The 26,763-nt window shown below is 43.2% G+C and overlaps 1 pseudogene across 1 annotated transcript in view; it reads right to left on the minus strand.

Annotated features, from left to right (window-relative positions):
* The window catches only part of LOC308646448 (signal-regulatory protein beta-1-like), a 152,048-nt pseudogene extending 126,184 nt beyond the window's left edge, over positions 1-25,864 (minus strand). Inside the window, exon 1 of the transcript XR_014024408.1 lies at positions 25,792-25,864. The product of XR_014024408.1 is annotated as a signal-regulatory protein beta-1-like (transcript). The remainder of the gene's footprint in view (positions 1-25,791) is intronic.
* Positions 25,865-26,763: the final 899 nt, after the last annotated feature.

Consider the following 26,763-nt stretch of genomic DNA (forward strand, 5'->3'; position numbering starts at 1 on the left):
TGAGCAAAGAGCTGGGCATGTTGGCCTACACCTGTAGTTCCAACAACTGGGGAGGCTGAGCAGAAAGATTGCAAGTTCAATGCCAGCCTGGGAGACTTAGCAAGAACCAGGCTCAAAATAAAAATATAAAGGGCTAGAGACATAGCTCAGTGGTAAGGCAAACTTGGGGTGAATACTCAGTATAAAAACAGAACAAAACTAACAAACCTGGCAAACCCAAATCCATCCTCTTCCATAGTTTGTTATTAATTCAGCCCAATTGTTATCCTTTAAAGAAATATAGCATTGGTCTAACATGGTTCAAAGCCTGAGTTTGAGAAGGAGAGGATGAAGAGCTGCTTTTCTGAATCAGGGCTTCATTGGTCACTTTTGTATTGGAAACACAGGTCACTGGGTGCTGAGGAAGTCACAGGAATAAGTTCATAACTAATGACTAGTTTCAAGATATGCAGACTCAGGTCCCTGAGCAGGTCCTGAGGCACTCATGTGAGACATCAGGTGGCTGCTTGCCTATGGACAGGCCCTCAGACGGGTCCTTTGGTGTCTCCAGGTTGCTCATCACCATCCAGCACCTTCCAGAGCTGTTGCCAGGCAGAAAAAATCATGCAGGTTTGTATCAGCAAATGTTGACCTCCTGCCTGACATGCATCGAACACTTGGAGGGCACGATATGGAGGGTATCACTGAAGAAGTGGAGTCACCCAGGACCCAGGAGCCTGAAAGTCCCTACAGGGGTTAGGGACTCTAGTCAGTGGCCACTTATCAAGAGATACTCAGCATCCTAATGCTGGCCTGAGCCCTCAGAGCCCCTGAGCTCTTGAATCCCCACCTGCCCTGTGAGGAGGTCCTAGTGAGAGCCCATTGTGGGATAAGGCTTAGAAAAGAGTGTGGCTGTCCAAGGCACCAGGCTGGGGAAGAGGGGATAGAGCAGACTCCTCTAAGACATGCAGGACCATTAATATAATGTCCTTTTTCTGCTGATTCTCAGTGTCCCCTTCTGTAGAGAGTGATTGAAAGTACATCCTGCAAGATTAAGGTATCTAGCAAGGTGAGGGGATGATTTTGGTGTGCAGTAGATGCCTAATAAATGACACTTGTGGCTGCTATTGTCACACCTTCTGAAACCACACACTCATTGTTTAGCAACAAATGCAGTGGGGACCCCAGGAAAGTTCTCCATCTTGTTCCTGGAGCTGCCAGGAGAACCCCAGTGAGAGGAGAAGCAGAAGCCCCCAATGGTGGTGCACCACCTGTGTTCCTGCCCTCCCCCCCAGGTATTGAGAGTCTACCCAGGGCCTCAGGGTGCTCAGCAGGAACCAGCACCCCCGCCCTCTCCCTGTGTTCTTAAGAGTCCCCAAGGAAACAAGGTGTAAAAGTGCTTCTCACATCATGAACAGCATCACAGGGGTTTAGAGAAGCTGTTTCCAGAAAGTGGAGTGACAAGTGCCAGATGCCTCAGTGGCATTTGGTGTCCTCATGGCAGGAAGGGCTCTGTGCTGAGGAGCCAGGACTCATAGGCTCCAGCTCCTGTTCAGAGGCAGCCACATATTGGAAGTGTGTCTGACGGTGGATCTAAGTAGGCTCTGTAGGGAGACCCTGCCCCAGGCCCCAGGGAGCTGAGCCCAGCACGTGCTGTTCTGAAGCATCCGCACCTGAGAGGGCTCCCACGCTCTCCTTCATGGGGGACCAGCTTTACCTGAGGAAGCCCATCAGAACTTTCCCTATGTCTTCAAGGTATCTAGCTCAGGATTTGTCAGCCTTTGCTGCGTATTAAAACCTTCTGGTGTAACTATTTTTAATTACTCAGATGCCCAGACTCAAGTCAGACCTTTTAATGCAAAATTTCTAGGTAAACTCTGGGTCTGGAAGTTTTCTTCTTCAGTTTCCCACATGATAACTCCGCACAGCAAGTTGGGAGCCCCCGACCCCACCCACCACAACACTGAGAACAACTGTAACATCTCCACAGGAAGAAGTATTTTGCACTTGTTCAAACAACAGAGCAGCTCTGTGTGTTTTTTCTGGGGAATTTCCCTGTAGAAAGAGATTATGGCTGACATTCAGGAGAGGTTCTCCAGTCAGTGTGGGCTTCAGGGTGTGATTGTGAGTGGCTTCATTAACTTGTGGGAAATGGAGGGGGAGAAAATTTGCTTCTCCCTGCCCAGTGGGTCAGGTCAGGATCTGTGTTGAGCCCCTCCTGTGCCCTGGCCCCTCTGTGGGGACAGTGTCTATTCCCAGGGCAGCAGGATCCTGGGCTGGAGTCAGGTTGGGCTCTGTCCCCTCCTGGCATTAATGTGCTGTGTGAGAGAGGGCCTGCCTGGGCCTCCAGCTCCCCAGGTCAACAGGGGTGGGCACAGGTGTGAAGGTCCATGTGTGCTGACCACCTCCGCCTCATGGCTTAGGAAGGGCATGCAGAGAGTCTTGCAGGAACCACACAGTGAGCACCTGTGCTTCCTGAACTGGGACTCCTGGGTCACATACATGGGGAATGTTGCCTGGTGAGTGACCCAGCTCTGCTCCTGCCTAGCAGGGCCTGTGAACAAAGGCTCCAACCTCTTGGCAGCTCCTCCACCAGGCCCCAGGTCAACAGGGAACCTGAGCCTGTCAGAATCCTCTCAGGTGCTGTTCCAGGAGGGGAAGAAAGCATGCCCTGCCCCCTCCCTGCTCTGGAGGCCTGGTCCTCAGGGAGGGACAGGAACAGTAGCCTGTGGGAGGAGAACTTTACCTGCTCTGCTCCCAGCTGTTGCAGACAATCCAGAGTAAAGTTTGAAACACAGTGGGCCTTTGTTATTTTGGTATAAAGAGGACTCACCCCCACAGGGCAGTGCTCTCTGAAGGTAACAGATGTCGTCTGGCTCTGCGATTGGCAACTCCCTCAAACCCTCAGAGCCCTCAGCTGAGGAGCCACAGGGCAGGCCAGACTGGAAAAGGTCAGGGCTGTGGAGCAGGCAGGTGAGGGGTGCAGATGCCCCCCATTTACCAGCCATGGAGCCTGGACCAAATAGCACGGCCTCCACAGGCCTCTGCCTCCCTGACCTGCAGAAGGGGTGACCGCAGGTCATGACATGAGCACCCAGTGCTGCTCCTGCTTCTCAGATGTGACCCCCAGAGTGGAGGGTGTGACCCCTGACCTCCTGTCCCACCCCAGGGAGGAGGAGGCAGCTGCACTCACCTCGCACAGACAACTCGGTGCCTGGTCCAGACTTATACTCCTTATCAACAGGGGTCGATTTCTGGAACTTCACACAGTAGTAGGTGCCGGCGTCTGCTGGGGTGACATTACTGATGCGGATGGAAAAGTCCCTGTTGTCCCTCTTTGTGGCATCTGAGAGATTTGTGACTCGGGGGAAGTGGCCTTCCTTGGTGTTGTAGATCAACTCCCGGCCTGGCCCCGCCCCCTTAAACCACCAGACGGGCCCCACGGGGAACATGGAGGTCATAGTGCAGTGCAGAGTGGCCGACTCTCCAGCAGCGACAGACACTGACTTCTCAGGCTGGATCACCTGCAGCTCCTGTGCAGCCGCTCCTGGGGGAGACACAGGGTGGTCACTGCTCATCCTGGGGATCCTCTTGGTTTATCACATGGTATCAGCAAAGCCTGTCACTGACTGAGTGCCCACAGAGTGGCCTTGAGCTCAGCACAGGGCGTGTCCTCACACTGAGCCTCCCCTGGCCTGCAGCTCCACACTGTGAGACACCTGCCCCTGAGGCCCAGAGCCCTGAGCAAGGTGGAGGGAGGGGACTGAGGGCCTGAGTCCTCCCCTGAGCTCTCATGTGTCACCAACTGTTTGTTGATCTTCTCTTTCTGACCACAAGCTCACTGGCCCTTATGGACCATGACATTGGTTGAGCTCCTCCTGTGCCTCAGGTTTCCTGAGTTTTGGGAAAGTGGGAATTAGTGGGAAATGTATTTGACTGTGAGTCTTGGCTCAGCTTCCCTGTTCCACAGAGTTTACAGCTCATGATGGGGTTCCCTCCTTCAGCCTGGAGTGATCATGGTGCATACAACAATGAATAAGAAATGAAACATTGAGCTGCCCGGCTCCCTCGACCCCTTCTCCTTCTCCTCTCCACCTTTCCGCTTTGCTTCTCCCCCACCGCCTCTCTTCCCACGCTCAGTCCCTAAATCTAGATATCAATTTCTTTCCCCCACCCCGCCCACTCTACCGCGTGTCCAGTACCCGGCCTGCGTGGCCCCGAGGCGCTGCCTCCCCTCTCCCAGCCCGCACCCCCTCCCCGGGGGTCCCGAAGGCCACAGCTGGGCCGCCACCGCGCCGCCGCCGCCGCCGCTTCCCGCGGAGCACCATAGAGCAGACTCTTCACCACGCGAGTGAGCTGCTGAGTTAAATGGAACAGCTGATAAGATGAGTGACAATTTAAAATCTAAGTGATCCAACATGGCGGCAGACGCGGAGAGATCAAGTCTCTAACCCCTTCAGCTGCGCGAGCATAGGGAGAAGTAAACTGTCAAAATACTGTTCGCTCAGGACCACTAGGCACTGTTGAGCTGAAGAGGATCCCAGGCGAACAGTCTGCCCCTCTCAGAACACACCGAGCCCGGATTGTGCTGCATTCTAGTTCTGGTTCGCCTGCTTCTAGTGACTCAGCACTAATGATCCCGCTGAAATAACTAGTCGGCCCACCTGAACTCACAGAGGTAAAAGCCAACTGAGCACGATAGTCAGACCCAGGGTATCCCTCTGCTGACAACAGAGGTTCCTTGCACCAGCTACCAGGGGAGTTGCTACCTGAGGGCAAACAAATTCGCTGGGGGTCCTCAGCCCCAAGCCCTACAAACTTAGGGTCTGAGGGAGGCAAACAGAAAGGGTGTGCCCAGGCATCCATGGAAACAGGGCTCCCAGGAGCAGCAGACCCGGCGTATAGCCAGTATTGTGGCGAGCTTCACAGGTGAGTGGGGCCTGGCTTGACGAACCACAAGAGAAGGCCCTAGGCACTCAGGATTGGAGACCCGCACAGTCTTGGAAGAAGAGCTGAGGAACAGTGATTGGTTCCCACCCATCAAGAAGAGAAGCCTGGCCCAGTTCCCACCTACTGAAAGAGAAGTTAATTGAGCTCTATGACTGCATTTATTATTATTATTATTATTTTTAAATGATTATTATTGGTATCTTTTTTAAATTTTATTTTCACTTTTTGTTGTTGATGTTGTTGTTGCTCTTCAACTTTCTTATTAATGGTTTCAATTTTTTAAAATTCTTTTTATTCTATTATTATTACTATTATTTTTTAAACTTTAATTTCCATTTGTTTATTATCATTATATATATATATATATATATATATATATATATATATATATATACATTTTTTGGTTTTAAATTTTTATTTTTTTGTTTTTTCTTTCTTTTCACTTTTTTCTTTTGTCTTTTCATTTCTTTTCAATTTTCTTATTCCGCCTTTCTTGAATTCTACCTGCCTACACTCACTCTCTTTAGTGACTTCTTCCCTTCCCTTCTAATACCTCTCCTCCCAAGCATCAAATAAATTTATAAGAGTAAACAGTAACTCAGCAGTCAAACAGAACAAGAAGTATCATGAGCATAAAAAAGCAAGGAAGAAAAGGAGTACAAACAATGAAGGACAGCCTAAATATTCAGGAGGACCTGGAGTCATCAGAAAAATGGCCATATAAAGAACTCAAGGAACACCTTAGACAGATGGAAAGGAACCTTAAAGATCACATTTAAAATGAATTACATAAACAGATAAAAGAAGAAGTTAAGCATCTTTATCAGGAGATAGAGATTATACAAAAAATCAAACAATAATTCTAGAAATGAAGGAAACGATAAACCAAATTAAAAACTCAATCGAGAGTATCACTAACAGAGTGGAGCAAGTAGAAGCCAGAACGTCAGATAATGAAGACAAAATATATCATCTTGAAAAGAGTCTAGCCAACTCAGATAGGCTGGTAAAAAATCACGAGAAAAACATCCAAGAGATTTGGGATAACTTAAAAAAACCAAACTTACGAGTCATCGGGATAGAGGAAGGCACAGAGATTCATGCCAAGGGAATGAGTAACTTGCTGAATGAAATAATTACAGAAAACTTTCCAGAAATAAAAAAGGAAACAGATATACAAATTGTAGATGCATACAGGACACCGAGCACACAAAATCACAGTAGACCAATGCCAAGACACATTGTTATGAAGATATCCAATATACAGAACAAAGAGAAAATATTAAAAGCTACAAGAGAAAAGAGGCAGATTACATTTAGGGGTAAACCAATAAGGTTAGCAACGGATTTTTCATCATAGACGCTGAAAGCGAGAAGATCCTGGAACAACGTATTTCAAACACTGAAAGACAATGGATGCCAACCAAGAATTCTGTATCCAGCAAAATTAAGCTTCAGATACGACAACTAAATAAAAATCTTTCATGATAAACAAAAGCTAAAAGAATTTGTAGCCAGAAAACCATCATTGCAAAGTGTCTTGAGCAAAACTCTACACGAGGAAGAAATGAAAAACAATAACCAAAACCATCAGCGGGAAGTGCCTCGGTAAAGACAGAGGATGGGGGGAAAGCTAATCATGGAGAAACAAACTAAATTAGAAAAAAAAAAGAGATAAATAATCAAACATGGCAGGAAGTACAAACCCTATATCAATAGTAACTCTAAACGTTAATGGCTTAAACTCTCCAATAAAGCGACATAGGCTGGTATCATGGATTAAAAAAACAAATCCAACAATATGCTGCCTCCAGGAGACACATCTGATTGGAAAAGACATACACAGGCTCAAGGTAAAAGGTTGGGAAAAAATATACCACGCACACGGTCCTTGTAAGCAAGCAGGGGTGGCCATTCTCATATCCAATAAAATCGACTTCAAGACTAAATTAATCAAAAGGGATAAGGAAGGACATTATATACTGTTAAAAGGAACCATTCACCAACAAGACATAAAAATTATCAATATTTATGCACCAAATAATGGCGCTGCGACGTTCATAAAACAAACTCTCCTCAAGTTCAAGAATCAAATAGACCACAACACAATAATCATGGGTGACTTCAACACACCTCTCTCACCATTGGACAGATTCTCCAAACAAAAGTTGAATAAAGAAACTATTGACCTCAATATCACAATCAATAACCTAGACTTAACTGACATATATAGAATATATCAACCATCATCAAGTGGATATACTTTTTTCTCAGCAGCACATGGATCCTTCTCAAAAATAGATCATATATTATGCCATAGGGCAACCCTCAGTAAATATAAAGGGGTAGAGATAATACCATGCACTTTATCAGATCATAATGGAATGAAACTGGAAATCAATGATAAAAGAAGGAAGGAAAAATCCTACATCACATGGACAATGAACAATACATTACTGAATGATCAATGGGTTACAGAAGACATAAAGGAGGAAATCAAAAAATTCTTAGAGATAAATGAAAATAGAGACACAACATATCGGAATCTATGGGACACAATGAAAGCAGTTTTAAGAGGGAAATTCATCGCCTGGAGGTCATTCCTCAAAAAAAGGAAAAACCAACAAATAAATGAGCTCACACTTCATCTCAAAGCCCTAGAAAAGGAAGAGCAAAACAACAGCAAATGTAGCAGAATGCAAGAATTAATTAAAATCAGAGCAGAAATCAATGAAATTGAAACAAAAGAAACTATTGAAAAAATTAACAAAACAAAAAGTTGGTTCTTTGAAAAAATAAATAAGATCAACAGACCCCTAGCCATACTAATGAAGAGAAGAATAGAGAGAACTCAAATTACTAACATACGGGATGAAAAAGGCAATATTACAACAGATGCTTCAGAAATACAGAAGACAATTAGAAATTATTTTGAAAACCTATATTCCAATAAAATAGAAGATAGTGAAGACATTGATAAATTCCTTAAGTCATATGATTTGCCCAGACTGAGTCAGGAGGATACTCACAACTTAAACAGACCAATATCAATAGATGAAATAGAAGAAGCAATCGAAAGACTTCCAACCAAGAATAGCCCAGGACTGGATGGGTATACAGCGGAGTATTACAAAACCTTTAAAGAAGAATTAATACCAATACTTTTCAAGTTATTTCAGGAAATAGAAAAAGAGGGAGCTCTGCCAAATTCAGTCTATGAGGCCAACATCACCCTGATTCCAAAACCAGACAAAGACACCTCAAAGAAAGAAAACTATGGACCAATATCTCTGATGAACCTATATGCAAAAATCCTCAATAAAATTCTGGCGAATCAGATACAAAGGCACATCAAAAAAATTGTGCACCATGATCAAGTAGGATTCATCCCTGGGATGCAAGGATGGTTCAATATACGGAAATCAATAAATGTTATTCACCACATCAATAGACTTAAAGATAAGAACCATATGATCATCTCGATAGACGCAGAAAAAGCATTTGACAAAGCACAGCATCCCTTTATGTTCAAAACATTAGAAAAACTAGGGATAACAGGAACATACCTCGACATTGTAAAAGCTATCTATGCTAAGCCTCAGGCTAGCATCATTCTGAATGGAGAAAAATTGAAGGCATTGTCTCTAAAATCTGGAACAAGACAGGGATGCCCCCTATCACCACTTCTATTCAATATAGTTCTCAAAACACTGGCCAGAGTAATTAGACAGATGAAAGAAATTAAAGGCATAAAAATAGGAAAAGAAGAACTTAAATTATCACTATTTGCGGATGACATGATTCTATACCTAGAAGACCCAAAAGGGTCTACAAAAAAACTACTAGAACTAATAAATGAATTCAGCCAAGTGGCAGGATATAAAACCAACACACATAAATCAAAGGCATTTCTGTATATCAGCGACAAAACTTCTGAAACAGAAATGAGGAAAAACACTCCATTCACAATATCCTCAAAAAAAAAATAAAATACTTGGGAATCAACCTAACAAAAGAGGTGAAAGACCTATACAATGAAAACTACAGAACCCTAAAGAGAGAAATAGAAGAGGATCTTAGAAGATGGAAAAATATACCTTGTTCATGGATAGGCAGAACTAACATCATCAAAATGGCAATATTACCAAAAGTTCTCTATAGGTTTAATGCAATGTCAATCAAAATCCCAATGGCATTTCTTGTAGAAATAGATAAAGCAATCGTGAAATTCATATGGAAAAATAAAAGACCCAGAATAGCAAAAACAATTCTAAGCAGGAAGTGTGAATCAGGTGGTATAGCAATACCAGATTTCAAACTATATTACAGAGCAATAGTAATAAAAACAGCATGGTACTAGTACCAGAACAGGCGGGTGGACCAATGGTACAGAATAGAGGACACAGAGACTAATCCACAAAGCTACAACTATCTTATATTTGATAAAGGAGCTAAAAACATGCAATGGAGAAAGGATAGCATCTTCAACAAATGGTGTTGGGAAAACTGGAAATCCATATGCAACAAAATGAAACTGAATCCCCTCCTCTCGCCATGCACAAAAGTCAACTCTAAGTGGATCAAGGAGCTAGATATCAAATCAGAGACTCTCCGTCTGATAGAAGAAAAAGTTGGCTCCGATCTACAGATTGTGGGGTTGGGCTCAAAGTTCCTTAATAGGACACCCATAGCACAAGAGTTAATAACAAGAATCAACAAATGGGACTTTCTTAAACTGAAAAGTTTTTTTCTCAGCAAGAGAAACAATAAGAGAGGTAAATAGGGAGCCTACATCCTGGGAACAAATCTTTACTCCTCACACTTCAGATAGAGCCCTAATATCCAGAGTATACAAAGAACTCAAAAAATTAGACAATCAGAAAACAAACAACCCAATCAACAAATGGGCCAAGGACATGAACAAACACCTCACAGAGGAGGACATACAATCAATCAACAAGTACATGAAAAAATGCTCACCATCTCTAGCAATCAGAGAAATGCAAATCAAAACCACCCTAAGATACCATCTCACTCCAGTAAGATTGGCAGCCACTATGAAGTCAAACAACAACAAGTGCTGGCGAGGATGTGGAGAAAAGGGTACACTTGTACATTGCTTTTGGGACTGCAAACGGGTGCGGCCAATTTGGAAAGCAGTATGGAGATTCCTGGGAAAGCTAGGAATGGAACCACCATTTGACCCAGCTATTGCCCTTCTCAGACTATTTCCTGAAGACCTTAAAAGAGCACACTACAGGGATACTGCCACATCGATGTTCATAGCAGCACAATTCACAATTGCTAGACTGTGGAATCAACCCAGATGCCCTTCAATAGATGAATGGATAAAAAAAATGTGGCATTTATACACCATGGAGTATTATGCAGCACTAAAAAATGACAAAATCACGGAATTTGCAGGGAAATGGATGGCACTAGAGCAGATTATGCTTAGTGAAGCTAGCCAATCCCTAAAAAACAAATACCAAATGTCTTCTTTGATATAATGAGAGCAACTAAGAACAGAACAGGGAGGAAGAGCAGGAAGAAAAGATTAACATTAAACAGAGACATGAGGTGGGAGGGAAAGCGAGAAAAAAAGGGAAATCACATGGAAATGGAGGGAGACCCTCATTGTTATACAAAATTACATATAAGAGGTTATGAGGGGAATGGGATAACAAACATGGAGGGAAATGAATTAAAGTAGATGGGGTAGAGAGAGAAAATGGGAGGGGAGGGGAGGGGGGATAGTAGAGGATAGGAAAGGTAGCAGAATACAACAGTCACTAATATGGCAGTATGTAAAAATGTGATGTATAACTGATGTGATTCTGCAATCTGTATTTGGGGTAAAAATGGGAGTTCATAACCCACTTGATTCTAATGTATGAAATTTGATATGTCAAGAGCTTTGTAATGTTGTGAACAACCAATAAAAAAAAAGAAATGAAACATTGCTGAATCCCCTCACATATCTCCCCACAGTATAACCACATTGTGTAAGTTTCTAATGCTGCTGTGACAAAGGACTGCACAGCTAGTGCCTATAGCAACCGAAATCTATCATGTTATGGTCGTGAACATCAGAAGCCCAAATTCGCTGTCACTGGGCCTCCACCCAGGGGTCCTCATGAGAGCTGTTTCCTTATTAGGCTGTTCCCCGCTCTCCACACCCAGGGGGCTGCCTGGGCTGCTTCCCCTTGTTTCCCATCCTCCTGTTCCTCCTCCCTCTTGCCTCCCCATCCCATGTCCTTCCCTAGCTCTTACTCTCCTGTCTCCTCCTCCTCCTCAGGACCCTAGTGATCTATTGGGCCCCACATGATAAGAGACCAGCACTGTGAAGCAGCTGTCTCCAACATGCTCTAGTAAAATTGGGATGAAGTAGAAAGAAAACGTAGAATATGATCAGCAAATTGAGAACATCAACAAATAAAGAGAATGTATTTAAAAAAAACAGAAATTTTGGAGTTGATAGGCTCAATTAACTCAGAAGTTCACTGGAGATTCCATAACAGGTTTGAACAGGGAGTTGAAAAAAATCACAAAATGTGGAGCAGGACCCCTTGACATTGTTGAGTCTGCAATTCAGGGGAAAAAAAGGAATCTAAAAAAAGAACCTAAATCCATTCAAGATGTCAGAAAGGGTATTGACAAACATGAGAATCCCAGAGGTACAAAAATGAAAAAATAATAATAAAAGTTTATTTGAAAGAGAAATGACCTCCACAATCTTGAATATGATCAAGTATATGAATGTTCTAATTCAAGATACTGAACAAACTCCAGGGACCATCAACGTGAGCAGACCCACACTGAGGCCACTGGAAACCAATCTGCCAAAGCTAAAGTAAAAGAGAAAATACTGAATCAGAAAGAGAGGCCTGTCCACCAGACACAGGAGAGCTTCCTGAGGTTTTTATCAAATTCTTAATGATGGGAATCAGAGGCATAAAATGATTGATCTAAAGTGTTGAATAAAAAATGTACCAAGAATTCTATCCCTGGCACAACTGTCCTTCCAACAAAAATGAGAAATGAAGATATTTTCAGATAATAAAAGCTGAGTAGGGCACTACCTCTAGAAATGTCCTGCAAGAAATTCGAAAGGAGACCATTTGGTTGAAATGAAAGTATTGTAGATAATGAGGCCAAGGCATACCAAAAAATAAATATCTTATACATGTTTTAAATTTTATGGTTCCCAATATCCCCACAAACAGATGTGAACACTTCATTCAGCCAAAAAGACTCAACCATAAGTTCCCCTGGTCTGGGATCTAGTGACATTCATACACCTGTGAAATCCCTCACAATATTGGCTTGTGTGCTCTGCAGGGACCCCAACCAGGCACTTGCCCAGGAGTTCTCTCTAGGAACTGTGTTCCTGAAAAATCCTCAATTTCTGGTGTCTTTCCAGGTGCAGTTCCCACAGCTCTGTTGGGGTGATCCTTATGTTGCTCATCAGTGGGATTAACCCTCCCATTGGCCACAGAGTGGACATGAGGAAGGGACGTTCTGAAGTCAAGAGCAAAGTCCCTGGGGCATGGCCTCTGACTCCTCATGCCTCACCCTGGCTGTCCCCAATGGGTCTGACAGGTTGCACAGCTCTCTGGACTGCTAGCTATATTGCACACTGTTTTATGCAGCTCTCTGTTGCTTTTTCAGAGAGCTGCTAACACTCTCCACTTTACAATTGGTTCTGTCCCAACTCCAAGAATGCACATTGGAATACCAGTTCCTAGCTTTGCCCCAGCTGCAGAATCATCCTACCATTGGAATCTGGAACACCAGACCCTGTGAATTGGCTCTTTACCAGTGCACTTGTGGGGGAATGTGATTTCAGGAAGGACCTCTGCTGGAGGGTGTGTAGTTCCATGAGGAGCTGAGTGTCCATTGCTGAGTGTCAGTGTGAGAGTCAAGGGGGCAGAGGGCCACACAACAGCTGGATGAGCCTGTTTACAGTGTCCACCATGTGGTCAGTGGCATTCATGAGAAAGGTTAACTGGTTCTTTTCCCTCTTGACTTCACATGGCCGCCCTCCCAAGGACAGTCCTCTGTGACTCCCCCTAAATGTCCATGCTGCACTGCTGGAAGCCTCTTCTCTGCTGCTTCCTTGATGCTGCTGATCTCCATCTCCCACCCCGTCCATGGATGCTGTCCAAGGTGATGGATGGCTTCTTGTACAAGATCAGGGGAAGGAGCAATTTGAGCCCTCTCTCCTTCAGATGCCCAAAGAAGTAGTTTGAGGTTATAAGTCACCTTTGGAAAATGTACTTGGACTTTGAGGTGACAGGCTAAGAATTAAATGGTCACACCAGGAATAGTGGCACACATCTGTAATCCCAGAGGCTTGGGAGGCTGAGGCAGAAGGATCCCTAGTTCAAAGCCAGCCTCAGCAAAAGTGAGACACTAAGCAACTCAATGACACCCTGCCTCTAAATAAAATACAAAATTTTATTTAGAGGGCTGGGATGTGGCTCAGTGGGTGAGTGCCCCTGATTTAATCCCAGGTAACTCCCCCCCCCAAAAAAAAAGGTACATGGTCACAAATAAAGAATGTACAAGACATACTTGTGTCCACTATTGCTCCTCAGGATGAGGACCCCTTTTCCTCTGCATTAGTGAACTTTGTAAGTGTCTCTCAAATGATGAATGGATAAAGAATATGTGCTGCATTTACACAATGGAATTATATTTAGCCATAAAGAAGAATGAAATTACACCACATTCAGGAAGAAGAATGTAGCTGGAGATCATGATGTCAAGAAAAATAGGCCAAACTCAGAGAGACAAATAATGTTTTCTTCTGTATGTGGAAAATAGACAGGGGAAAAAAACAGGGCTTCATGAAAATGAAAAGGAGGGAGGGAAATAGGGAGGGAGAAAAGAGGGTATAGAGAGGTATTAGGGGCATTAGGAGTGAATTTGATCATATTATGTTATATGAATATGCCACAGGGAAACCATTATTTTGTAAAACTCATATGTGCTCCACCCTCCAAAAAAATTAAACAGTTCAAAAGAAAAAGGAACAAAGCTCCCTGGTATTTTCTCAGCTACATTCCAGGAAGAGAAGGTGAAACTCCCCTTTGCAGAGCAATAATGAGGGAAGTTCCAAGCTATGTCAGTGTCATAGCTGCTGAAAAAGGTTCACAGCCAACACAGGCTTGAGGACAGTTAGGGAGCAGCCTGGAGTCTCCACAGTAGCTTTGCACTGGAAAAGGATCTCACATCATCTCCCCACCAACCCAAGAGCCCAGGCTGGGGTAGCTTGGTGCCATCTTTAAAAGTGAGGTATTGTCTGAATTTGTACTGCTTTGTGGGGATCAAAAAACCACTGAATATCCCCCAATCTGATACCCCACAGCTGATGAGTGAGAATGGAATAAAATAAGAAATCAATCATTTAACAAAAGAAGTTACTCTAACACCTGGAGACAAAATATTACACCTTTGAATGACCAATGGATAGTAGAAGAAATAAGGGATGAAATAAAAGAAATACTTAGAGGTAAATGAGAATAGTAATACAACATATCAAAAACTCTGGGACACTGTGAAGGCAGTGCTGAGAGGAAAGTTCATTGCATTGAGCTCATTCATGAAAAGAATAGAAATTTCACAAAATAAATAACTTAATATTACATCTGAAACCCTAGAAAATCAAGAAAAATATCAACACCAAACACAATGCCAGACAAAAAAATAATTAAATAAGAGATGAAATCAATAAAATTGAAACAAAAACAATTTTACACATTGAAAAAGAAAAAGTTTGGTCCTTTGGAAAAAAAAGAGATAAATGTTACAACCACTTAGCCAAGCTAACCAAGAGAAGGAGAGAGAAAAGTCAAATTATAAAAATTCATGATGAAAAAGGAAATATCACCATGGACACTACTGACATGCAGAAGATAATCAGAAACTGTTTTGAAAATATTTACTTTAATAAAATAGAAAGTATTGAAGACATTGACAAATTTTGAGACACATATGATCTACCCAAACTGAATCATAAAGACATATAAAATTCAAACAGATCATTTTAAGCAATGAAATTGAAGTTGTCATCAAAAGATGACCAACAAAGAAAAGCCCAAGAGCAGATGGATTCTCAGCCTAGTTTGAACAGATCTTCAAAGAAGAACTAACATCAATGCACCTCAAATTATTCCATGAATTAGAAAAGGAGGGAACCCTTCCAAACTCATTATATGACGCTGGTATCACCTGGATACCAAAACTAGACAAAGACACATCAAGGAAAGAAAACTTCAGATTAATATCCCTGGTAAACAAAAATGCAAAAATTCTTAATAAATACTGACAAATAACATAAAAAACATATTAAAAATATAATGCACCATGATCAAGTGAGGTTGATGTTCAAGGATGAAAGGTTGGTTCAATATATGGAAATCAATAAACGTAATTCATCATGCCAATAGACTTAAAGACAGGAACTACTTTATTATCTCAATATATACAGAGAAAGAAAGCATTTGACAAGATTCAGAATCAATTCATATTCAAAACACTAGAAAAACTAGTGATAGTAGGAACATACCTCAACATTTTTAAAACTATGTATGCAAAACACAAGGTTAACACCATTCTAAGTAAAGAAAAGCTGACAGCAGCATTCCCTCTATAAACTGGAAAAGACAGGGATGCCCTCTCACCACTTTTATTCAACACCTTCCTTGAAACACTGGCCAGAGCAATTAGACAGAAAAAAGGAATTAAAGGAATATGGATAGGAAAAAAAGAACTCAAACCATCTCTGTTTGCCACTGATATAATTCTATATGTAGAAGATCCAAAAAATTACACCAGAAAACATCTCTCAGAAATTAATTCAGAAAGCAGAAGGATATAAAATTAACACTCATAAACAAATTGTGTTCCTCTATATCAGTGATGAGCTAACTGAAATAGAAATTAGGAAAACCATCCCATTCATAATGGTCTCAAAAATATTTGAAAATCAATCTAACAAAAGAGGTGAAAAACCTCTACAATGAAAAATACAAAAGAAAAATACAAAAATACAAAATACAAAATACAAAAATACAAAAGAAAGAAATTGAATAATACCTTTGAATGTGGAAGGATTCCCCCCACATTCTTGGATAGGCAGAGCTAATACTGTCATGATGGCTTTATTACCAAAAGCACTGTGCCTATATAGTGCAATACATATTATAATTTCAATAATGTTCTTCATAGAAATAGAAAAAGAAGTGTGAAATTCGTTTGGAAAAAAAAAGAGTCCCAGAATAGAAAAATAATTCTCAGCAAGAAAAATGAAGCAGGCAACATCACAATACCAGACCTTAAAGTATACAACAGAGCTATAGTAATAAAACAGCATGCTTTCAGAACCAAAACAGACATGAAGACCAACAGTAGAGAACAGAAGACAAACAGATACAGCCACGTATACAGTTCTCTCATACTAGACAAGGCACCATAAACTAACATTGTAGAAAAGGTAGCCTCTTTGCAAGTGGTATTGCCAAAATTGGAAAACTTCTTGTAGCAAAATGAAGTTAAACCGCTAACTCTAATCCCGCACAAAACTCAACTCAAGTGGATCAAGAACCTAGGTATTACACTAGAGACCTTGTGCCCACTAAAAGAAAAAAGTAGGCCCAACTGTCCATCATATCAGCTTAGGAAACAAATTCCTCAACAAGACTCCTAAAGTGCAAGAAGTAAAATCAAGAATCAATAAATGGGATGATATCAAACTAAAAAGCTTCTTCACAGCAAAGAGAACATCAAGAAGTTGAACAGAGATCCTACAGAATAGGAGAAAATTTTTGGCACTGGCACCTCAGATACAGCATTAATCTCAAGGTACATAAAGAGTTCAAAAAACTTAATACCAAAATAAACAAACAAACAAATAACCCAATCAATAAATGGGAACGGAGCTGAACAATCGCTTCATAGAAGAAGAAATATAATCAGTCAAGAAATATGTGAAAAAAAATGTTCAACATCTCTAGCTATTAGAGAAATGTAAATTAATACTACACTGAGATTCCATCTCACTCCAATCAGAACGGCAATTATCAATAATACAAATAACAATAAATGTTGGCAAGGATGTGGGGGGAAAGGTACACTAAACATTAAGGGTGGAACTGCAAATTAGTGCAACCACTCTGGAAAGCAGTATGGAGATTCCTCAGAAAACTTGGAATGGAATCACCATTTGATCCAGCTAACACAATTCACTGTCTAAACCCTGTGGGGACAAGTGCATGGAGTACTGCATACATGGCATACAGTAAGGGCATCTGAGTGGCCAGCCACTCCCCTCATGCTAGGTGTATGAGCATCAGGCTGCTTACCCTGTAGGCACAGCTCTGGGCATGAGGCATGTGTTGCAGTCCCTTGTGTATGCTCCATGGCCCACTCCTTGATTCGTCACTACAAGGACAATTAGCAGATATTGCATTGGTGGCTGCCTAAAATCTGCTTGGCTATTGCTTGAGTATATATCCATGGTAACTGCACAATAAAATCACACCTGCTTCCTGCTTGGTCTCCGGAGGTCTTGATTAGTGACTCCACAGCCACACTTTCCTCTACCCTGTTCCATTGACCTCGTGGCTGAACAAGAGAGAGCCCACGCAGCTGGTGCATGAACAGGGACCTGAGGTGAGCTTGTAAAACAGGGTGTGGCCCCTCAGAGAGCAGTGCGGAGGGGAAATGGGAACCTACCTAGGTCCACCAAAGACTTACATATGCAAGTGATGTGCACTCTCTTAGATACTAGAGGTTTAATCCTGAATAAGAGAGAAGCCCAGAGGTTCTGGGCATTGTGATTGAAACCAGTCCATGGATAAGTGCTGCTGATGTTTTTGATTCTAGGATATGGGACAAGATAATGGCAAAAGTGCAGCAAGCTGAAGTGAAACAAGGGTATACTTTACCACTATACTTTTTTTCTATTGTTACAGTCATTCAGCAAAGTTTAGGGAGCCCTGCAACAGGGCTCCCTGAGGGAAGATGAGACTGTAAAAGACAGACAAGTAGAAAAAAGTGGGAACAAAAATCTACCTTAAAGCAAGCAACTGTAGCTGGCACAGAAAGTGGACGCAAGAATCTACTTCAAAGCAAGCAACCACAACAGGTGCAGGAGGGAGAGAGGTAGAAAACGGTATAGCTAGCCTTCACGGTGCATGAAGAGGTCACCTCAAATGATGCAGGTGCGCCTTCTACTGAACAGCAAAGATCATATCCTAAGTCAATGGCAACTGCTTTCTTATGAGGCAATGCCAAAGCCAGCAAGGGACTATGACAGTTTAGAAATGACCAGGCTGCTGGACGGCCCAAGATATGGTCTTCCCAAAAACCCATTCCAGGAGGCCAGAGATACTTTTGAAGATCTACGTAAGATAAGAGATAAAAAGTGGGGTAAGGGAGTACAAGCCTTCCCAGTCAACACGGCCCCCACACCACAGCACCCTGCCACTGGGTATCCACACGCATTGGGTACCCTGAAGGAATTAAAGAAGGCAATAAAAGAAGATGGGCCCTGGGGGCCATTTGCAGAGCAAATGCTCAAATCACTTGAACTTAATTGCTCTCAAGACTGGAAAGACCTAGCCAGAGCGGCTCTTGAGCCTATAACATTTTGAAGTGGGAGGCATCCTTCTATGATGAAAGTGAACAGCAGGGGGACTGCAATCACACCACAAATGTTAACCTCCCAGCTGAATGCTTGCAGGGAGAGGGAATCTACAGTTCCCCTGCAGTACAGGCATTTCAGCTAGGTGAGGCTCTGTAACTCCAAAAGCCTGGAGGAAGTTACCAGCTTGGGGAGGTACGTTTCTGTACAGGGGTTAAGGCAGCAAGCCACTGAGGACTTGCCCCAGTTTATTGACAGGGTAAACAAGGCGGTGGAAGGGAAGGTGTCTCATGAAACAGCTAGGGCAGGCTTAGCCAAGGAGTTGATCTGGGACAGAATAAATAAGAAACATAAAGCAGCAGTGGCACCAGTACAAAATGGCACACTGGATGACTGGATCTGGGCAATCCAGAATATAGGGACAAAAGCAGCTGAAACCCCTCTGCTGACCTCAGCCATGGCAGTTGCATAAAAGCAGGACTAAAGAGGCTTGCAGACAGCTAGTCAGAGATGGCAAAAATGTGCATCTTTTCTCCCCATTGGTCCTTTAAAACCTGCTGGAGAGAATCCCCAAGAGTTAAGATCTAAGGCTTTATGGCAAATGGATGTCACTCATTTTGCTCCTTTTGGAAATTTAACATATATTTATGTAATTATTGATGTCTATTCAGGCTGTGTAGTGGCCACAGCCTCCACAGGATAAACCACAAAAAGGGTCATCTCCCATCTACTTAAATGTTTTGGAATTATGGATGTTCCCATGTCTATTAAAACTGACAATGGGCCAGCCTATACTCGCAAGACATTTTAAGCAGATTGCAATGATTGGTATATACAGCACTTAACTGGAATCCCATACAACCCTTAACTCAAGGCATCATAGAAAGAACACACAGGGAATTAAAGACCATGCTACAAAAGAGAGGGGGGAACCTATACCAAGTCCCCTCGAAGTACTTTGAAAAGAATCTTATTTGCTTTCAATTTTCTTTCAATTTCAAATTTTTCTACAGAAATGGCATTGGGCACTATTATGCATACAAACAACAATAATTGTTGATGAGGATGTGGGGGAAAAGGTACTTTCATACACTGCTGGTAGGACCACAAATTGTTGCAGCCCTTATGGAAGGCCGTATGGAGAGCCCTTGGAGAAGTGGGCTTGGAACCTCCATTTGACCCAGCTGTCCCTCTCCTTGGTCTACACCCAAAGGACTTTAAAACAGCATACTACAGAGACACAGCCACAGCATTGTTTATAGCAGCACAATTCACAGTAGCTAAACTGTGGGACCAATCTAGATGCCCTTCAATAGATGAATGGGTAACGAAAATGTGGCATATGTACACAATGGAATATTATTCAGTAATAAAAGAGAATAAAATCATGGCATTTGCAGGTAAATGGATGGAGTTAGAGAAGATAATGCTAAGTGAAGTTAGCCAATCCCCAAAAAACAAATGCCAAATGTTTTATTTGATAGTGGGTTAGGGATTGGGAGCCTTAAAGGAATAAATGAACTCTAGATAGGGCAGAGGGGTTGGAAGGAAAGGGGAGGGGCATGGGGTAATTAATGATGGTGGAAACTGATGATCATTACTATCCAATGTACATGTATGAAGACATGAATTGGTGTGACTATACTATGTATACAACCAGAGATATGAAAAATTGTGCTCTATTTATGTAATAAGAATTAACATGCATTCTGCTGTCATATAAATAAATAAAATTCACACAGACAAAAAAGAAATAGCATTGGGCCATAAGCATTGCCCCCTCCCTCACAGAGCCCTCCCATCTACCTATGGTCTCATGGAAGGATCCCATAACAAATGCATTGGATGGTTTGGGGCCCCTCCTAACCATGAATGGAGGGTTTACATATGTTAACATGAGCCTCACCCCATCTGGGTGCCTGCCAGAAAGTAAAGCCCTGGACACCCAGAACCACCAACCAAGAAGATAAAGAGGCTAACTCTGGAGGAGAAACCTCACAAACAAAGGATTCAACAACTCAAATGGACCTCACGTAAAGTAACCTGTGATATTAAAGGTCTTGTTGAACAAGCCACCAGAGTGGCCTCTTTGCTGGGTGGCAATTCCATCCCTGAGCCTATGATGATGGTCCTAGTGTGTGCAATGCTCACTCCTAACAGTGAAGCCTCCCATGAGTTAAATTGAGCTTTGATCACTAGGCCACCATTTTAGCAGTGGCTAATTGGGAAGGGGCTTTACCCAAGCTTTTCTCTAATAATTCCAACCTTATTGATCCTGAGTCATCCATCCAGGAGGCAAATGTACCCTGGGATACTAGCATTTCCATACCTACTCTGCCCATTTGTTTCTCCATAGTAGATAATGAAACCATAATCCAGACAGTCCCCTCAGTTTTGCTCTTGCCAATGAAACTATTGTAGATAACTATAATTGTAGATAACTATAATATGTCATATGTTGGGCTGTCTCTCACTTACCTTAGAGTTACAGTTAATGCTACCTATGGCCATGGACTCCCCCATGGCAAATGCAAGAAACCCTTGTTGCCAACATGCCCAATAACACTTTTTGGAAAGCCCCTCTCAGATAGTAATAGCATCCCATGGAATATATGTGTCACAGCCATACCTTATCTCCTTGATAAGAAAAATTTCTTTGGGGAAGAACAACATCTATGCACCTGGGTGTGCACAGCCCCCTGGCACATAACTGATGTGTACCAAAACCATATGGGCTACTGTAGTAACTGCTACACGGGATAAGCCGTTACCAACCGGTATGCAGGAAATCAGTATGGCATGATGGATATCACGTCAATATTACTAGCTGTTAGACCTGTCAAATGGGCAGCAGCTGCTGGATGAATGGGTCTATACTGAGTCTAGATCCTGACCATGGATTTGCTTTTGTGCCAAATTATACCCATACCCACTAAGCACAAGCTTGTGTTACGCCACCCTGTGTTGTGCTAATAATCAATGATACTGATAGCATAAATGTCACTCATACAGAGATCCCTTGTGCAGTCAATACATCCTGCTGGTTCATGAATTGTCTAACCCCTGCTATGAAAGCTAAATGCCTATTTATCCTCAGCATGCCCCCAGCAATCTAGCCTCCAGTGAATGGAGAAGTCCATGGGACATGGAGATGAAGAATCTTCTGAATCAGATCCTACATCAGACAAAGCATGCAATTAGCCTCATTAAGGCTGGGATTACTGCCCTGGTAGCCGCCATCACCGCCACAGCTACTGTGGCTACTTCACTCACTGAGTATCCAGTCTGCTCAGACTGTAAACAGTTTGTCTACTGCCATGGCAGAAACCTTTGCCATTCAAAATGACTTAATTAAACTGTCCTGAGCCACTATTTTAGTCATTCGGCAAGAACTAGACCTCCACCAGGAACATCTAGATATTCTGTTTATGTTGCAAAAGCTCACTTGTGACCCTGAATGCCATAGTATTTGTGTCACCCAATATGCTGTATCTGAAAATGTAACCTGACACTTTTCTAATTTTTCTTAGTATATTAAGGGCGCTTGGGATGCTAAATATGTTATGACTATGCATAACCTTACTAAGGCAATTGTCAAAATCAATGAGACTAAAGTGTCTATCTTGACAACCTCTTTCTTTTTCCAGGGGTTGACTGAACATTAGAAAACCCTGACAGCCAAATTAAGTAATCCTTATAATGCTATTACCCTGGCCCCACCGTTCAAAATAATGATAATATTTTCTTGTGTTGTGAGACGCTTATGTAACCATGTAAAGGCCACCAAATGAAAAACAGCAAAGCTGGCTGAAGTCCTTGCAGCACAGTCAGAGGGGGGAGATGTGGAGACAAGAGCATGGAGTACAGCATACATGGCATACATTAAGGGCGTCTGAGTGGCAGGTCACTCCCCTTGGGCTCGGCGTGTGAGCGGCAGGAAAAGACACAGCCCTGGGCGTGAGGCCATGTGTTCCAGCCTCTGTGCTTGCTCCATGGCCCACTCCTCGACTGGTCACTCAAGGACAGTTAGCAGACATTGAAGGCTGCCTGTAATCTGCTTAGTGACTGCCTGAGTGTGTGTGTGTGTATGTGTGTGTGTGTGTGTGTGTGTGTGTGTGTATAATATATATATAGTAACTGTGCAATAAAATCAGACCTGCTTCCTGCTGGTCTCTGGAGGTCTTGATTAGTGACTCCTCCACCACACTCTCTGTACTCTGTTCCTGGCTGGATGAGAGAGAGCCCACACAATATTCTAAGAACATTAAATCAGCAACTAAAGTGGCATGGCCACATCACTGTTTAAAACAACTCAATTCACAATAGCTAAGCTATGGAACCAATGCAGGTGCTCTTCAACAAATAAATGGATAAAGAAAATATGGTGCATATACTTAATAGAATATTACTGAGCCTTAAAGAAGAATGAAATTATGACATTTGCCAGGAAATGGGTGGAACTATCATTCTAAGTGAAATAAACCAGTCTGAAAGAAAAAACAAAAGCCAAATGTTGTCGCTGATATGCAGAGGCTACCACACAACAATGGAGCATGAGGAGGGAAAAACAGAAGTTCACTGGGTTTGACAAAGAGAAATAAAAGGAAGTGAGTGGGGGTAGAAATAGGAAAGTCAAAATGAATCGGACATAAATTATTATTGCACAACCAGTGTAACTTCACAGTATGTAAAACCACAAGAATGGGAAGTTATACTCCATGTATGTATAATATGTCAAAATACAGTCTAGTGTCATGTATATCTAAAGTGAACACATTTAAATTTTTTTAAAAACACCAACACACACCCCTGTTATTCTTTTAAACAGCAGACAGAAATTCCCCTTGGAGGCACTGGACCACTCCTCAGGATCATAAACTGCCCCCTGGCTTTGGAAAATTCTCCCCCTCATGGACTTGTCTACATATCATGAAAACAACAGATGTCTGGGGACCCCTTGGCTCTCTAGGGCTTAGATGCTCCATGAACACTGCTCACCTCAACTGCTCCCACAGCTACAAAAGCATCATCAGGACAAGATAAAGCAAAACCTAGACCATCTGGCCTTTCCCACTGGCAGGATGGGGTGACTTCCCCATGCTTAGACCCTTACCCGAAGCCTGGATATCTCAGGGGGTCACCTCCTACAAGGCCTCTTGGCTAGCTGGAGCCCTAAGATTTAACCTAATGGACGTAATGGAAATCCGTGGGCTGTAGGAATGGCATAGCCACCTGTCATACACCCTGGAACTCAGTGGGATGTGGTGCCTTCCACCCCTTAACCAGAGCCTCCCTCTGAAGCATGGGACCCAAGGACAACACACCTTGCCACAGCCCAGGCAGTCTCCTGAGCTCAGGGCAATTCATCTCTCTGCTCCACCCCTGGAAGTGGCTCCCATTTCAATCACAGTGAGAGGAACCCCTTGAACACAGCAGGGACATGTGCTCCCACACCCTGTGCACATGGGGTTTCTCTGTCAGGAAGCCCTTCTGCCAGAAAACCTCAGGGCTGCTCCTGCACCTCCTCTTAATTGCTGCTCAAATTCCCCTTCTTGGTAATGCCTGCCCCAACAATCCTATTTGCAGTGCCTCTCCCACTCGTTCTCCAATTCCCTTATGCCACTGATTGTTTCAAGTCACATTGATCACTGTTCAATATGTGATATGATTTACCTCTTTGTTGAGTGTTGATCTCCACCATTGTCCCTAGAGGTACCTTAGCTACACAGGGCAAATCCTTTGCCTCCTTTATTCTCAATACACTGCAAGATTCTGTAACAGTTCCTGCACACAGTAGGTGTACAATAAGTGTGTACTTAGTGTGTGAAGTGCTCAGTGCAACCCTCCCTGCATTGCAGAAGTCGATTTTCAGTGGATACATTTTGTAGAAATGGCCACAAGTTGAGTTTCCCACACTGAATATTTAGCAAAACAAGAACTGTTTGCCAGATATAGGCAGGAAGTAGAAGAGCCCAGGAGAAGAAAACCACAAACCCTTTTCCTCCACCATTCTCTACGCCCATTGGCAGAGCTGTACAATGTGTGTAAATCAGTCCACATATACATCGTTTACTAATTTCATATACAAATGTAAACCAGGCACCCTTCTTATTGCCTTGAAAAAAAGAAGAAAGAAAAAAAACAAGATCCAAATCCTCTTGGCGTCTCTAGACCACCATGATGAGCATGAGATGCTCCAGGTCTTTGGAAGCAGACATCTGACCCCATGATGTTGTGCTACACACCATTAAAACAATGTCTGGCCACATGTAGGGTCAGGGCCACAGAGTTTGAGAAGATGGTGGCTGAACCACGAGCTCCAGATCAGAGCATCTGCACCCAGACCCCAGCCCTCGCACTGCCCCTCAATGACCACGGAGCTCCTGGTGCTTCTGCTTCTTAGCTGTAAGGTGGGTGAGCAGAGTGTGTTCTGCTGTGGGTGTCATGGTCACATGATGAGCTGTACAGCATTTCAGAGAGTGTGGTCCATGGTGAGTGTTCAAGAAATTGAAAGTCATTACTCAGTAGATTTCCTGAGGCCTGGAGCCTTCCACTGGCCCTCTATGATGTGGATAAGGGTAAGGACATCGTCACAGCCTGTGTCAGTCATCTTTTCATTACTGTAAGTAATACCTGAGACAAATCCACTTATGAAGAGAAAAGCAGGATGACAGCTCACAGGTTTAGAGGTTTCAGTCCAGCATTGATTGGCCCCAAGGCTATTGGGTCTGTGGGAGGCACCAAATCAATGGAGGGGAAAGTATGATGGGACAAAGCCATGTATGTCAAGGCTAGACTATGTGTGTGTGTGTGTGTGTGTGTGTGTGTGTGTGTGAGAGAGAGAGAGAGAGAGAGAGAGATATCACTTACTCCATGGCCTTGAGGAAGTCACCTTATCTTTGATGTCTCAGAATTCATCAGGATATAAACATTGATCTTCTAGAAATGTATTATGTAGGCTGAAATATTACAATATGCAGGTGATTCTTGTCACTGCTGTTTGAAGCATCAGCTGATGTGACGCCTCTGGCCCCAGCTGCAGGGGAGGCCTTCCAGAGACAGAGCTCAGGATCCTTGGTCTGGGCTCCAGAGGATGCCCTGTCCCAGCCTCCATGGCAGAGCCTGTGTTTGTCCTGAGTCCCTGGGAGTCCACGGGCAGAGCTGACCCAGGGAGCAGGTCAGAGGACTCTCCCCAGACAGTGGTCACTCACCTGTGAGTCCCAGCAGGAGGGTCAGCAGCAGGACAGGACAGGGACGCTGGGGCCAGGAGGCAGGTGCATACATGATGGAGCCCTGAGGAGCCTGCTCTGTCCCAGGGTCTGTGCTGGGGAGATCCCTGACTCTGCTCTCTAGAGAGAACTGACACCCTGCCTCCCTTGTTGCAAGAGGAAGTGACAGTGACAGAGTGGCAATTTCCTCCAAAATTGAGAAGTAGAAACCAGGAGCACAGACAGCAATGGTTAAGGGTCTCTCATGCTGCAATTTCATAAGGAACTGAACAGGCCTCGAGGAACAAAACCTCCTTTTCCCTGAGTCTGTGCTAGTTCACTAGGCACCTCATGGTTTCCTGGGCCATAGTGACAGTCTTTCTTGGAGTTGCAGGACATGCAGGACATGTCCCAGACTACTGACTCTGAGACCCTGGTGTGGCTGGCTGGTGGCCTCCCTCTGCATCAGCTACACACAGAGCTACTCAACAGAAGGAGGAGGAGGCTTCTGAGATCTGCTCAGTGTGGGGAGGAACTGGGTCACCTCCTTTCATGGCCAATCATTGCAAAGCTTTTTTCTCTAGTGGATTAATAACACATAACAGTTAGGTTCATTCAGACAAAACCATGCATGCATGGAATCTGTGCTATCAATTCTGGACTCCTCCTTTCCTTCCCATCCTCACCCCACATCCCCTCTTCCTTCTTAATTTCTTCTAGACTTCCTTTTGCTCATGTCTTCATTTATTTTTGATTATTTTGATTTATACAAAATGTGAAATTTCCTATTATGTACTTATATTACACATAACATAATCTTTAAATAATTCATTCTGCATTTCCTTCCATTTTCCATCCCTCCTCTTTGACTCTTGTCCTCCTTCTTCTATTCTGCTGACCTTTCCTATATCTTTATTATATCCTCTCCTTCTCTCCCTCTTTCCTTTATTTAACTCTAGTGTCCACAGCTGAGAA

This window comes from Spermophilus citellus, assembly GCF_964194105.1.
Source record: "Spermophilus citellus genome assembly, chromosome: 4".
NCBI lineage: Eukaryota > Metazoa > Chordata > Mammalia > Rodentia > Sciuridae > Spermophilus > Spermophilus citellus.